Here is a 15,502-nt window from a genome sequence, read left to right on the forward strand (position 1 = left end):
GCACTGGCCACATGCTATATGTGGCGCTCTGGTGGCCAAATGGGTTAAATCCATCTGAAGCTAAGCCAAGTGTAATGTTTCTCGGGTCAGCAGCAAACTCTTTGTGTTTATCATTGAAGATTTTCCACCCACTACCATGAGATGGATGGCTCATTACATTCTGATCTCTGTACTCCTGGTTCCTAGAATGCACAGTACATCCTCTCTTGTTTCAGCATCATGAAACAACCTCTGCAATCTTGGTGTAATTGGAAAATGTCTAAGAACATTATGAGGAATCCCCTTCACAGCATCGCCATCTTTCCATCTTGATGATTTGCATTTCGGGCATTCACTTAAGTTGGCATAATCCTTCCGGAACAGAATACAATTATTCTTACAAACATGGATCATATCATATCCAATTCCAACTGCACAAAGGAAATTCTTCATTTTACTGTAGGTGTGTGGCAGCTTAGATGCATCTGGGAAAGATTTGAGGAAAGCAGCCAACATCGCATCGAATGATTTGTTGGTCATCCGCTAAGATGTCTTCACCTGAAGAAAGGTGACCATAGATGAGAATACTGACAGCTTATTTCCTGGGGTGACAGCAACGTTGCATTGTTCCAACATGCGGGCCCGCCGTTTTTCTTCTGCAGGTGAACGTTCACGGAATGCACGAGCATTTGGTAGCACTGTTTCAATGTTGGTCAAACTCAATGGCTCCACCACCACCACCTCCTCCTCCTCTTCCACCTGAGCATCAGGCAGATCAAGATGGTGATCTGCTGCTTCCACGTAGTCAATAACATTGACATTCACAGCTTCACCATGATGAACCCACCTAGTATATGTGACCGACATCCCATACAAGTGTAGATGATTTTGCACAGTTGACTAGGGTCTTGTAACTGAATTCATACAACTGCTACACGGGCAGAGCACATCTGATTTCGGACCACCGTACTCAGCTCTGATAAAGTTCTTGAAGTTTTCAACCCCCTCGACGTATGCAGCGGAGAATCTTCGAGCAGAAGTTATCCAAGTCCTGTCCATCTGTTAGACATACAAATTAGTTCTTCTACTAGATATTACAGGAAAAACATATATGTTTTTTTATGAAGTCCAGAAAAAAATACCTAGGTCGATGTCTAAAGCTATGGCAAGATATTTGGATGAGCAGATCTAAGTAACGAAATATATGTAAAGCTAATTCAGCAAACAGATTTGAGTGCTAAATTATGGCAGGTTGTTTCAGCAGTCAATGAGGCCAAGCACACAGCCATCGAACTATCGAAGGCCATTGCAGCAACAAAGATCGAGTATAAAACGGTGTAGAGCTATTTCACCTAACAGATTGGCTACTAGACCATGGCAATCTACGTCACAATAAATATATGGCAGGATATTTTAGCAACTAATCGGCCTTGGCATGACATCTCAGCTAAGCAGATTGAGTGCAGAACAGGGCAAGGAAGCTTCTTAAGCAGAGCATATTGACAGTAAACTACTTCGGCAAATAGTGAGATTAACAGCGTCTATCAGCTAACATTCAATGCTACACCGACATGAATGGGGCCTCAGTCTAGAATGCGCGTACTGTGGGAGAAGCTGACCGCCGTGCATCTCCACACGAATGTCGCCAGCGGTGGCGCCGCTGACCGCCATGCGCCTCCACAAGAACGTAGCCAGAGGTGGCGGCGCGGCTAGAGGACGGTAGTCTATGAGAGCGTACTGTGCGAGCGAGAGGATCGCCGAACCACGGCGCCGACGTATCGGCGCGGCGGGGAGGGCGGCTTTGGCGGAGCGAATGGAGTAGAGGGGGAAAGGTGTGGAGCGGGGTTTGGGGAATATTATTGGCTAGTTGTCCGAAGGGCGGTTGAATTGGATTTGGGGGGAATTTTTGGGTGTGTGTGGGGGGGAGGATTTTCGCGTGGTGAGCGGGGGGAGTTTGGCACATGATCGGCTTCTCCAAGTGCAGTCCCGCGTGTCAGTGAAGAGGCAAGCCGAAGCGCGTTCCGTTTGCGTGAGCCGTGTGCAGGACTGAACGTGTGTGGGGTGCAATGCGACTGCGATAGGAGTGATGTGAGTGTACCGCCTTTTTTCCTTTTAAACTAGGTGCTTCGCCCCCTCAAAAATAATTTTTTTGTTGCTTCGCGCGATCCATCGATACTACTACTAATCCGGTAATCCCGACTAAAACAGCGCACGATATGCTGGGAGGTTGGCTTAGTTCGGTTTTTTAGGACGAGTAATGCTACACCTACATAATCCCAGTTACGTAATTAACGTAATGTGAAATGTGTGAGCTGTTGATTGTAGATTGGGGGGAGGGAGGGGCCCACCACCATGAAAATCAGGGGAGGAGAGAGAGAGGCAATTTACGTTAACCCTTTTGTAGGTTCCCGTAGATGTAGAAAGATGTGAAATGCGTGAATGTGTAGTGGACATACTATTGGAGTGCCTAAGATAATTTGTGTATGTATAGACCCTATGTGTTTATTTTACTTCGCATGTTAGATTTGTCTCATTTCAATAAAAAGCAGAGTTGGTGATGATGGTGTGCCTGTCATCCTACAATATAGGCGTCCGATCTATATCTAACGAATAGGAAGGAAACTATGACAATTGACCCGCACTCCTCTCCACATTTGCAGATAAGGCTTTCCCTCATTCATCCTTTTCTCCCACAAGATCTTGATCTTCCATGCAACGCACGGGCATCTTGCTAGTACTCCTAAAATATGTATATTATTGTGAAAGTTCATATACACCAGCCGAGATTAATGCAAACACGACAGATTTTCATTACATTTCGAACTTTTATAGGGCAGAAAAATAAAATAAACCCGACCCTAAACCTATTCTACGACGACGACCGGCGTCCTCCATCTGCGATCTCTATGTACGGGGGCGGGGTTCAAGACTCGTGAAGTCAAGGTGCGGTCTCCGGCGAGGAAGAGTAGAACACGGGATACGGACCGGCCAGTTGGCACACCATGACCTGCCGCCTCCCATGCCCTACTCATCCTTGGAGGAGTCCCCGACCTCAGCGGTGCCGGACGTTGGACAGCGACAAGTAGGACGCGTGGCTGACGGTGCTCCGATCGTCGGTCGCCAGCGTGGCCACCGCTTGTGAGGTCGTGTCCACGTCCGGCTACGCCGCTTTTGCGTCGCGAGAGGAGACTTGAGTGAGGGCGGCGACCTCGAGCTTCATCCCCGAAGACAAGCTCTCCCGCAGAGCGTTCACACTTGCGGTCATGGCGGATGTGGTGCCAGGTAGGAGGACGATGCGCTATGGTGTGGAGGTTAGCTAGGCATTGCCGCTTTAAGTAGCGCATTCCGGTGAGGCCAAGCGTCCGGGTGCGTCATTAAGTCGCCGGAGTTGGTTCCTCGGGCACCGAGCCTCTTAACGATGACATACCGTGCGACGGTGCGAGGGTCGAGGGTTTTGGTGTGCCAGGGTAGTCAGCTGCGGTCGTGGCAACGTTGGAGATGCCCTTTGCTCACATGCGGTCCCCGCATGTCATTGAAAAAGCAAGACAACCCGGCATGGTCTTAGGTCCAGCGGATGCAGTTGGCCGCACTACACCACTCCACAGACGCGTCGCGGCACCCCGTGCATCCTCGACGAGCCGGGTGTTGGGGTGTGTTTGGATTGTGGCCAAAGTGCACCTTACCAAAATTTTGGTCATGACCCAAAGATTGGTCTTTGTTTGGATGGTTGTCATTTTTTTGGCATGCCAATGAACTCTAGCCAACTCTAGTTCATTTTTCTTGCCAATGTTGGCCAAATTATGGGCAACCAATACCTCAACCAAAATTTTGGTCATGACCCAAAGATTGGTCTTTGTTTGGATGGTTGCCATTTCTTTGGCATGCCAATGAACTCTAGCCAACTCTAGTTCATTTTTCTTGCCAATGTCGGACAAATCATGGGCAACCAATACCTCAACCAAAATTTTGGCAACCCAATGCTTTGATGGGGCAACCTTGGGCACAAACCAAACGCCACCCTCGGCACACTGAAACCGACCGTGTCTAGCGACGATATGAGCGTGTCGCTCACCGCGGTCGCTGTGTCTAGAGGCAGTGCTGGAGCTGCGCCCCGTTGTTGGCCCCAACAACCCACATGAACGGTTGTTGGTGGCGAGGAGGTCGTGGGTCAGCTCCTCCATTGGACTAGTCTGCGCTACGTCGTCCCGACGGGTGTGCCCCACATGTTGGTTTCCCTGTTTTCCTGGCCATATTCAAGCGTCAGTGCTCCGAGTTGCGCATTAGGCCTTTCACAATGTAGGCCAAGCGAGACAACTTGTTGTTTATTTGAGTCGTTCAAGTATAATCATGTGGCGTTTGCTTAATTCTCATTCCTCTCCAACCCTCTTCTCCATTGATCATGTCGCCCTCCAGTCGAGTCCATCCTCCTGCATGCCTCATTTGAACATTCCGCCGACTATCATTCACATGTACCCACCCTAGATGAAATTGAGAGGGAACGAGTGGGGGCACGTGATACCTAAGGCGGATCCAAAAATTTTAACAAGTGATCATAGCATCCGCAAATCATATATAAAGGGTATTCAATGTTCGTTTCGTTTTTGAACGTAAAATATACTCCCTCCTATCCTTTCTAGTTTACATATAAGTTTTATGTGTAGTCAAAGTATCTCTACTTTGATCAAAAAGGTATCAACATTCAACAACGCCCAATCAATATTGTTAGATTCGTATGTACTCCTAGATTTGTACTCGAGATGGTTTCCAATTTGACTATTGACAAGATTAATAGTACATGAGATGTATAATGTGAAAATTATATCATTGGAAACTCCTTTCACATACGAATTTGACCGTATGCTTTGTGTAAGTTGTATGTCATATATTATTACTCTAACATTTGGTCAAAGTTAGCCTCGAAAAATGCATTAGACCCTGTATGCTTTGTGTAAGTTGCATGCCATATATTATTACTCTAACATTTGTGTAAGTTGCATGTCATATATTATTACTCTAACTATTGGTCAAAGTAGTATAGTGGAAGTGGATCCTCTGACGTAGGTATCCCTCCCTTACCCTCCCTTTCGGTCACTTACTGGCGGACCCCATGCTTGCTAGGTCCCGCATGTCAGTTACTCAATGGGTTCGGCCACGTCAGGGGATCCTCATCCATAGTATACTCCCTCTATTTTTATTTACCCCGCATAAAACGAGGGGGTGGTGGTATAATAAATGACGCGGGCGGGGGAGGGGGAGGGACGTCGGTTTGCCCTCAACTGCGGTCCCACAAGACGAAGCGCATTCCATTCGGTGAGCGACGTGGAGGGTCCAGCGTGCCCTGCTGCAACGCGAACGCGACAAGAGCGATGTACAGTCAAAACCGATTGACCGGTCGTCACCGGAACCACTATTCACACCAGAACCTTCGCTGCTCGGCCTACGCCAGCCCCTGCCCTAAAACCACACCAAATCTCCAGCCCATTCCCCCACCATTCGATCCTCTAGCCCGCATCAAGCGTCCCCTAGTTTGCCGGCAAGCCATGGTGCGCCGCAAGATCACTTACTACAAGATGCTGACGCCGGCGTGCCGTGCAGAAATCGCGGCGGCGCTCGGCGCCACACACTTCCGTTCCCAAGCTCGCTTTGCGGCGCGCCAATCCCCGAGTTCTCTCGAGCCAAGCTATGAGGAGGAGGAAGCCGATCCAATGTTCATGGCGGAGGTCGCGGCGCAGAAGGCCCCCGATGGGTATGAGACGATGGACGTCGACTTCGTGCTGGCGTCCGAGTCCCCCATGGTGCAGGCGGACCAGCGGTTCAACATGGCGATACTAAAGGAGGACCGGGAGGCAGAGGCTCAACTTGACGCGGAGCGCGCGCATGCCGCTGCCATCGAGGCTCTCCTGCAGGCGGAACCGGATGTCGTGGATGTGAACCGGGCGGCGGAGGCTCAACTTGAGGCGGAGCGCGCAGATGCCGCTGCCATTGAGGCCCTCCTGCAGGCGGAACCGAACGTCCTGGACTTGAACCGGGCGGCAGAGGCTCGACTCGATGCAGAGCGCGCGGATGCTGCTCTCATCGACGCCCTCCTGCAGGCGGAACCGGACGTCCTGGACTTGAACCGGGCGATGGAGGCTCGACTCGACATGGAGCGCGCGGATGCCGCTCTCATCGACGCCCTCCTGCAGGCGGAACCGGACGTCCCGGACTTGAACCGGGCGGCGGAGGCTCGACTCGACGCGGAGCGCGCGGATGCCGTTGCCATCAAGGCCCTCCTGTAGGCGGAACCAGACGTCCTCTACTTGAACCGGGTTGTGCTCTCGTCCGTGCAGAGCACCCACACGCTCCGCGTGAACGAGTAGCTGGAGGCCGAGGACAACCACGGTGCGGAGACACACGTCGGCAATGATGGCTTGTCCGCGCTGGCAGCCAAAGACGACGAGGCCGTCTCTTTCCGCGAGCAGTGATAGTTTTTCTTTATCTTGTTGTTTTTATGGATCTTTTGCTATGTAAAAACATATATTTGTTATGCAAGTCGCCTGACTTGGGTCAGTCTACCATTTTAGGTGGTTGGATGAATATTCTACATCTCCTAACCCTTATTTCCTTCTTCCTCACCTCTTCTTCTTGCCCAAGAAACCACCGCACGGGCCCTACGGATACTCCCCAACATGCGGTTGGATAAACATACTCTATGAACGAAAATTATGTGTCAGCGATAGGATTGTTGAGTTTGGTTTGTTCACATGCGACAACACGTGTGAGTGAGGGTGCGTTCCCTTGGTTGGGTTTGCGGCGTGCAGGAGCGACTGTGTGAAGGTGCGGTGCGACCGCGGCGTGCAGGAGTGACCATGTGAGGGTGCGGTGCGACCGCGACAGTCGTGCACAAGTGTACCTCCTTCTCATTTTGAAAACTTTAGGCAAGCTTGGCAAAAATGTGTGGCGAAGTTTGGCAATGCAAGGCCTAGACCCAAACAGGATAAGTACGTACGTACTAGGAGTACTAGTGTTAAAAGAGAAAGGCGGGGTTTTCCTTCGCGGGATCTAATCGATACAAATCCTCCTTTCACGTGTCAATTAATGTGTATTTTGTTCTCCAAAGACCAAAGAGTTAACCATCTCACTCCTCATCGCTTGATTAATGCAGCGCCATGCAAACCAACCTTGTCACTTCCGCATGCATGAAGGGGGTATTAATGTCCTTGGTTGCTAACCCCATCAATGTTGCCTCGATTTGTGTTAGTGGCCCTTTGCAAATTGTACTTTTGATATACTGGACTTGTGTACAAAAAAATGGAGGTAGTAACTATATTTGACTTCCTTCCCCATTGCAGTGACGTCGACAATATCTTTTTTTTGTGGTTTGGTGAAGTGCGTTCGACGGAGAACACCATTGACGGAGACCACGGTAAGTCGTTCGCAAGTGCCGCCTGCAAGCCGAGACAACTGCCTTATTTGCATCTAGGAAGTCCTTTACTAGTACTACTAGGAGTACTAGTGCGGTGAGATGGTTTCTCGAAGAAGACGATGGAGAAGTGGAGTCAGCGAAGAGTGAAATGATGGTTGCTTCGTCCGTGCTTTTGTGATTTGACGCCTCACAGCTTTGTGATTTGTGATAGAAGGGACAGGGGAGTAGAATCTATGCTCTATACTATACTACATGTGTCCAAGCATGGGAGAAAGAGGAGAGACGTTGCATTTTTCTATTCCTTCAATCAATCAATCAGGGAGCTTCGGTTCCATCTTTTTGGCTTTGGCAACACCGTCCACAATGGTTCCCACGATGCCAAAAGCCATTTTCACATTTGGCTACACATTGTGGATGCCCTTAACCATACCACTTGGTTTTGCTCCTATGTGCTGTCTATACAAATCTCAATTATATTGATCTAAAAAATTATAGAATCAAGATTAGTAAAAAGGAGGTGATTTTGCCGCGCGGATGGCGGGGGAGGTTTCTTATTTGAGCAATGCTATATCCACGTAATGGTTTACGTAAAGTTACGAACTGATGTGATGTGGGACTATTTGATTGGATTAAAGGAGAGGATTAGGCCCACCCCACCTGAAAATCAGGGGGGGCATATATAGATTAGATGGAAAGTATACGTAGCAGCTATGTAGCCCTTTGTAAGTCTAGGATTAGGCTTCTTATTTTCGGAGGACGTTGTCCTGGCGGTTTGCTAACATGTGCTCCCACGTGTCAGTGCTTTACCAAGCCGATCCGCGTCCCACATGAGGCAGAACAACGGCAGAAGCAACACGTGGTTAAGTTGAAGAAGATGAGGGAGAAGCGGATTCAGCAACGAGTGAAATGATGGTTGCTTCGTCCTTCCAACTTCTTTTTTTAGCATTATTACTTCGTCCCTCCAACTTAACTGCGGGAAAGGTGCAGCTTTGTGATTTGACGCCTCATTGCTCATTACTACACCGGCGCCAAGACGGGGGTGCTTCACCCCGGTTGCTCTGCACTGTATTCCGGTATGGCACGTGGACCCGGTAGCTTGATGTCTCACATGTCGGTGAAAGGGGCTTGAAGATTTATGAAAGCGAGCGCTCCACTCTTACGACGGAGGAGTAGACGACACGACAGCCTAGTGAACTGCCACTTGTACTATATAGTACTATAGTTTTGCTGTTTCACACGATCCATCGATACAAACCCGATTAAATAGGAAAGGGCGGGATTTTTCCCGCGCGGTAGATGATACTGGCCATACATTTCAAAGGCAATTTTAATGTATGCAAACTGAATAATTATAAGTAACAATATGATATCTAGTAAAACTAAAAACACATATGATTTATTGTGTTAGAGTGTAGTAGTAGTGCTGTATTGCATAGTTATTAGATGTAACATGCGAGAACGTGTAGAGATGTAGTTTTGGAGGGCCTACAGAGAGAAAAGCGTAATACAGTCATCGAACTTCAGAATAAGCTGATTACGCTCACTATATACGTTTTGTGGTGATTATACGGTCACTTGCTCATAGTTCAGTATCGGATTGCACTCTGTTGACCGGCCAAATAGTCTGCGTGGCGCCATGTTGACTAGTTAAATTGACCATGTTCCTTGTGGGTCCCACCTGTCAGTTCGCATAGGAAAAGGTCAGATAAACACAAATTTACGCAGGCGCGACAAGGCTCCAACCCGTGCGCGGGAATCACCTGGTTGTGTATGTGTCTGTCAGGGCCTGATGTGTGCGCATGCACGTGTAGGTTGAGCACTTGAGCGTGAGAGTGTGTGTTGGTCGTGTGGTGTACTGGTGTGTGCATGCATGCGTGCGTGTGTGCGTGTGAGTGTTGCGTGCATGCGTGGCTGCGTGCGTACGTGTGAGTGTTGCGTGCGTGCGTGGGTGCATGTGTTTGTGTGAGTGTTGCGTGGATACAGTTTGTGTGCATGCGTGCGTGTGTGCATAATCACCACACCAGCTCCTGTGTGTTAAAACAGACGGCTCAGCATACCAATACAAGGCCACCTTGTCCGTTGTGGCCGCGGTCATGACTTCAAACCACCGGCCAACTATTTTTTTTGTCATTTGTTTTCATTCTTACTAGCAAGATGCCCGTGCGTTGCACATCAAGATGCATTTGCATGACTTGTTTATCTTGTGAGAGAAAATGATGAATGAGGGAAGGCCTTATTTGCAAATGTGGAGAGGTGTGTGGGTACCTTTTTGCAAAATTGCCATAGTTTCTTTCCTATCCGTCAGATATAAATTGGACGACCTATATTGCAGGATGGCAGGCACACCATCATCACCAACTCTGTTTTTTATAAGAGTGTATTTTATGTATTTTATAAGAGTGTAGATGTAGAGTAGATATAAGTCGACAGGTGGGCACGATGGTAGTGAGATAATGTGATGCAACAATAGAGGTGCCATGTGGAGCGTTTAACTGGTCAACTAGTCATGTCATGAGCAAATACAGAGTTGTACGGTGAGCCCGTGATTGTATAATAACCACTAAACGTAAATGGTGACCGTAATGAGTGGATTCTGAAGTCCAATGTACGTATCGTGCTTTCGCTTCAAATCCAATGATCGTCGTTGCATATATCGCTTGAGAAAGATGAAACATGCGTGAATTTTCTGGGAGCTTACTTTTAGAGGACCTGGAGATAGTTTTGTGTGCATACGTGAAAGGGGCGTACAGGGGGGGTATGCGATGGAGAGAGAGATGCTCTTCATTTCTATTTATTATGGCTAACTTTGTATATAGTATAAAAATATACAAATTCACAGTGCAGAATAAATATCATTGTGGGCACCATGCAATGCAAATTAGCGTTCGTACTCCTCCATATAACTTTGTAATGTTGTATATATGTAGAAACTCTAAAATAATTTTTTGGCCACACTTTATTCAAAAGGAATGTTGTATGTGAAATAAACGTGAAGAGATGGCTTTTTAGATCAATGGGGTACGTGATGTAACATGTGTGAATGTGTAGTTGATGCATTTGGCGGGGCCTAGAGAGGTATGTGTGTGTATTACATATTCGAGAGAGGCATGGATAGAGGTGCTCCCTCTAACTTGGCACTATTATATGTGGTTGCATGTTATGTGTGATGTCTAGCTTGTATTGCTTCTAATTTTGTTGAATTCCATCTACTTACTTTACGCATTATACTTGAAAGACACGTGTTCCTGTTTCTAAAACATACAATATCTGTCTATCACACCATGTTCTTAGATCAAATTACTACTGTTGTGTAACCTGCAACAATCACTTATCATAAGACACGTTTGAATTCGGAGTGTGATATAGGTTACACCTCACATTCTTTTCTAGCTTGTACTACTAATTTGTTGAAATGACACTTATGACGAGACAATTTTAACTTGGTAGAGTGATATTCGTTGCATCTTTCATATGGTGTATAGCTTTCATTGCTTCTAATTTGTTGAAATGCCTTCTCCTTAGTTTACACATCATAAGCTGTGAATATGCAATGTTGTGAATATGCAATGGCACTAATGACGAGAGACCTCTAATATGGTAGTGTGATGTTGTTTGCATCTTGCATATGATTTATTTCTTGTACTGCTTCACATTTGTTTAAACGCCATTTATGATGAGACACTGTTAACTTGGCAAAGCGATATTTGTAGCATCTTTCATATGGAGTCTACCTTCCATTCCATTGCTTCTAATTTTGTGAAATGTCTTCTTCTTAGTTTACACATCATAGTTCTGGTTATCTCTTTCGTCCTGTTTTTCATACATATTACATCATCCTATCATGTGGTTTTCTAACATCAAAGTTCAGTTCGTCTGCATCACGCATCAATTTGTTCTGAAGAACTAAATTGTTATTCATTTTTCTTGTCGGCTTGACTTAACATGGCATAGAGAAAGAGGAAGAAACATAGAATGGCAGGGAATGAGAAGCGGATGAATCCTGCAGATTCTGCTGGTACTGATGGTGCAATAGAAGGTCAAAGTCCAGCGGAAAATTCTATGAACACGCCATCCCATGCTACACGAGCTGCAAAAAAAGCCAAACAGAAACAAATAGCTGCCACCAAACAAGCAGAGACAGCCCTAGTTCTTGCAACACCTACCACAGTCCTACCAGCTGCACGACTTACTCGTGCGTCAACTGAGCTAGCAGCACGTTCCCAAGCTCCCTTGCCACCTGACACTACTTCCCAAGCACTCTTGACACAAGACGAGTTGGCAATATCAGATGAACCTTGTGAGCTTCAACAGCAAGAAGGTAGTTGCTGGAGTCAAGTTACAGTTGCATGCTTCTTTATATGTAGTCTCACAGTTTGATGTACACTAACACTTCCTATGTTCGTTGTTGGACTAGCACCTAGGCGCAAGAGGAAACAAACATCAGGGATAATGCTCGATAGGTTAACTAAATCTAGAGGAGGAAGAATGGAGATCCGTTTTGAGGCAGGTTTAAAAAGGCCACGTGATGCTACAGAGTCAGCCAAGTTAGTATCAGAGGCAGCGGTTGCCGTTAGGTATCATGTACGTATCCTCCCAACATGGACTCAGTACAGGAATGACAAAGATGAAACCCAGTTCAACACCTTCCTCGACCATTTATCTGTAAGTATGGTTATGTATGGAAACTAGTAATATCGCCTTGCTCTGTCCCATACTTTCTAGGTTGCTGATAATGAGACTCCCATAATTTTCAACAGATGAGGTTCAAGTTGGATAGCCAAGATGATGCAACCAGACAAGCTTGCACCCATGTTTTCAAGTCTGCTCTGCGACAGTATCGGTATAACTTGAGGAAAACTCACTTTGAAGGCAAGGCTAACAATGAACTTTCCCAAACATCTCTAGTGGAAAATATATCGGATGAAGACTAGAGGGGCCTTGTTAAACACTGGTCTGATCCGAAGTATCAGGTACATTATATATATGTGATCAGATCACATGTTGAAGTCCTATTTACGCATGTGCCACACAAATCTATCTTCTTGTAGATGAACTATTCAAAGAACAAGGCCAACTGTACGAAAGTGAAATTCCAACAGACGACAGGATCTCGTAGCTATATTGCACACTGCGAGGCTCTTGTAATTAGCTGTTGTTTCACTCTTTTCGCTGTACCATATTATCAGATCTATATTGACTTGTTCAAAATGCAGAGGAAAGCCCGCAAGGACCAAAAAGTACCTGAACCAAATTTTCTGGAAATCTTCAAGGACTGTCACACCAGCAAGAAGAAGGGCATGACTACACCAGTCAAAGCCACTGTTGTAAGTCCTTAATCCTCATGCCTTTTAACTACTACTTACTCTAACTTGTGCCTTGAACTGTATGGTTTGCAACCAATGTCTATTACTCTTTTCAATTTTATACACAATTGTCTTAGCGTATCATTGCACCTTACAAGGTTTAAAAGAGAGGAGTGATGTTCCTTTGATCTTGACCTGTAATCTAGTTCCGTGCCGGACTTGCCCACACAACATTACAATTGCATGTTTGTCTGTTCTCAGTTGTTTTGTGATATGAATGATGTCATACTATGCTTACCGTATTATAAACTTTGTCTCTTTATCCTTAGCCCTCAATACAATGTGAAGAAATAGACAATACATGGTCATATGTTTGGAACCTGATTTTATTATGTACTTTGCAATAAAATACAACTGATATTTTACATGGGTTCACCAGAATAAGTTCTGTATATAGACCAAAGCTATTTTGTTTGGTTTTGCTGCCTCCTTAATATCTTCTGTTCTGGTACTACTAATGTAAAACCTTAACTTTTCAGCAAGCTATGGAAAAAATGGTGGAACCGCCACCTTCTGAAGGTGGCGAGGCAACTATTACCGCAATGTCAGCTCTTGCTGCAGTGGGTCAGTACCTGTCCACTAACAGTGCCAAAAGCACGCTCCTGCGTAATACTGGGTTGGTTGTTAAGGCAATATCGTCCAAACTGCCTCATGATCAAAATATGCAAGCTCAAAGCAATGTTGTATCTGCGCTCCAGACACAAGTCCATTCCCTAACAGAGACCCTTTGTGAAACAAGGAGAGACATTGTTCGATGTCGTCAAGATATGCATGGTTTTGAAACCAGACTATCAGACAATTCCTATGTTGTTCAGGAGCCTAGGGGAAATGAAGGCGAGGGTTCTGGTGCTCCATCGGACAATACAACATGAAAACATAACAGTCAGGTCAAATGAACTGAGCTTCTGAACTTCTGGTGGTGCATTTATCTGCTAGACTGTTAAGTTTTATGCCAACCTTCCTTTTGTTATATAGTTGTATTTTGTTTTGGTACGATACAAAATTTCTTCTTAACGTGCAGCCACCGGCTGAAGAAAACAACAAGCCATTTTTGTATAGTGTAGGATGTTCCCTATATTTGCACTGGTGGTGATCTTTGATGCCGAGTGGATGTAATCTGTGCAATCGCCTTAATAGCCTAGCGTTAGTTTTGGCCTTATTTATTTCCTAGTCTTCTTTTTCCCTGGTTTGCTAGTGGCCGCAACTACCATGGGCCATATACGGGCCGTAGGATCCATGGGTCTCCTACGGGCCGTCGATAAATGGGCCTCCAACAGGAATGTAGAATCGGTCGGCCTCGGGCCATCGGATAAATGGGTCTACATGGGCTGTAAACAGGCGTAATTGGTATCGGCCCAGTACGGTAATGGGCCGTTAATGGACCACAATATAGGATGGGCTGGAAATGGCGCAACAGGTTAATAGGCCAGAAACGGGCTGACTCTTGCCATGAGCCGAATTTGGCCCATTAGTGTAACCAGACAGTAACGGGCCGACTCTTGCCACGGGCCAAATTTGGCCCATTAGGGGAACATGCCAGAAATGGGCCGACTCTTGGCATGGGCCAAATTTGGCCCATTAGGTTAACATGCCAGTAACGGGCCGACTCTTGCCATGGGCCGAATTTGGCCCATTAGGGGAATAGGCCAGTAACGGGTCGGAAGTAATCGAGGGCCGAAAAGGAGCCCAAGAACGTATGGGCCATCAATAGGCTGAAAGCTAACACGGGCTGGAAACGGCCCATGTAAATCACGGGTCGTTAACGGGTACAAAGAAAATTACTGTTCATTATGCGCTAGAGTCACCGTGGGCCTGTAAAGGGCTGAAAGATATGAAGGCCTCATATGGGCTGAAAGACGTCGTGGGCCATACATGGGCCGAAAGTGAAATGGGCTGGTGTTATATTCGACGACCCACATGACGTTGCTGGGCCGATTACCTTCAGGGCCTAATGGGCCGTGAGTTAACGGGCCGTAAAATGGGCTATTTGCGAAGAGACCGTTAACAGGCTTTTCATGGGCCAGCCCGTTAACTTTTGACCAAGTCAAACGGGCCGGCTTTGTAAGTTAAATGGGCCAGTGGTGGAACATGGCACGTGTCGACATATCATAGGCGCCTATCTGACCCACTGACGAGCTGACACGTGTTTCGTCCGGCCAATAAGAATTTTACACGTGGAATTTTCCCATTGGTCGGGGCTGTTAATGGGTTATCGGATCCAAAACCCGACCCGATAGCTGAACAGCGTTCCGTTACGGTGGATGCCACGTGTCGGTCACCCTTGACGAAAGCACTTCTGTGACGCGCGATTTATCGTCATGGAAGTGGACACTTCCATGATGATAAATTTGGTAATGTCATGGAACACTTCTACGACAGCACAGGTATGACTATCTTGATTCTGTCATAAATTTGTCATGGATGTACATGCATGACAAAAAACGTGACCTACTGTGACAAACATGTATCATCACGGAAGTGTATTTTTTTGTAGTGCTTATATGCATTTATATGCTATTTTATATGATTTTTGGGACTAACCTATTAACCTAGAGCCTAGTGCCAGATTCTGTTTTTTCCTTGTTTTTGAATTTTACAGAAAAGTAATACCAAACGGAGTCCAATTGACGTGCCAATTTTGATAATTTTTTATGGACCAAAAGAAGCCCCCAAAGTAAAAGAGTTGGGCCAGAAGAGTCCCGAGCCGCCCAAGAGGGTGGAGGGCGCGCCCTACCCCCTTGGGCGCGCCCCCTAT

This window comes from Triticum aestivum, chromosome 4B (genome assembly GCF_018294505.1).
Source record: "Triticum aestivum cultivar Chinese Spring chromosome 4B, IWGSC CS RefSeq v2.1, whole genome shotgun sequence".
Classification (NCBI taxonomy): domain Eukaryota; kingdom Viridiplantae; phylum Streptophyta; class Magnoliopsida; order Poales; family Poaceae; genus Triticum; species Triticum aestivum.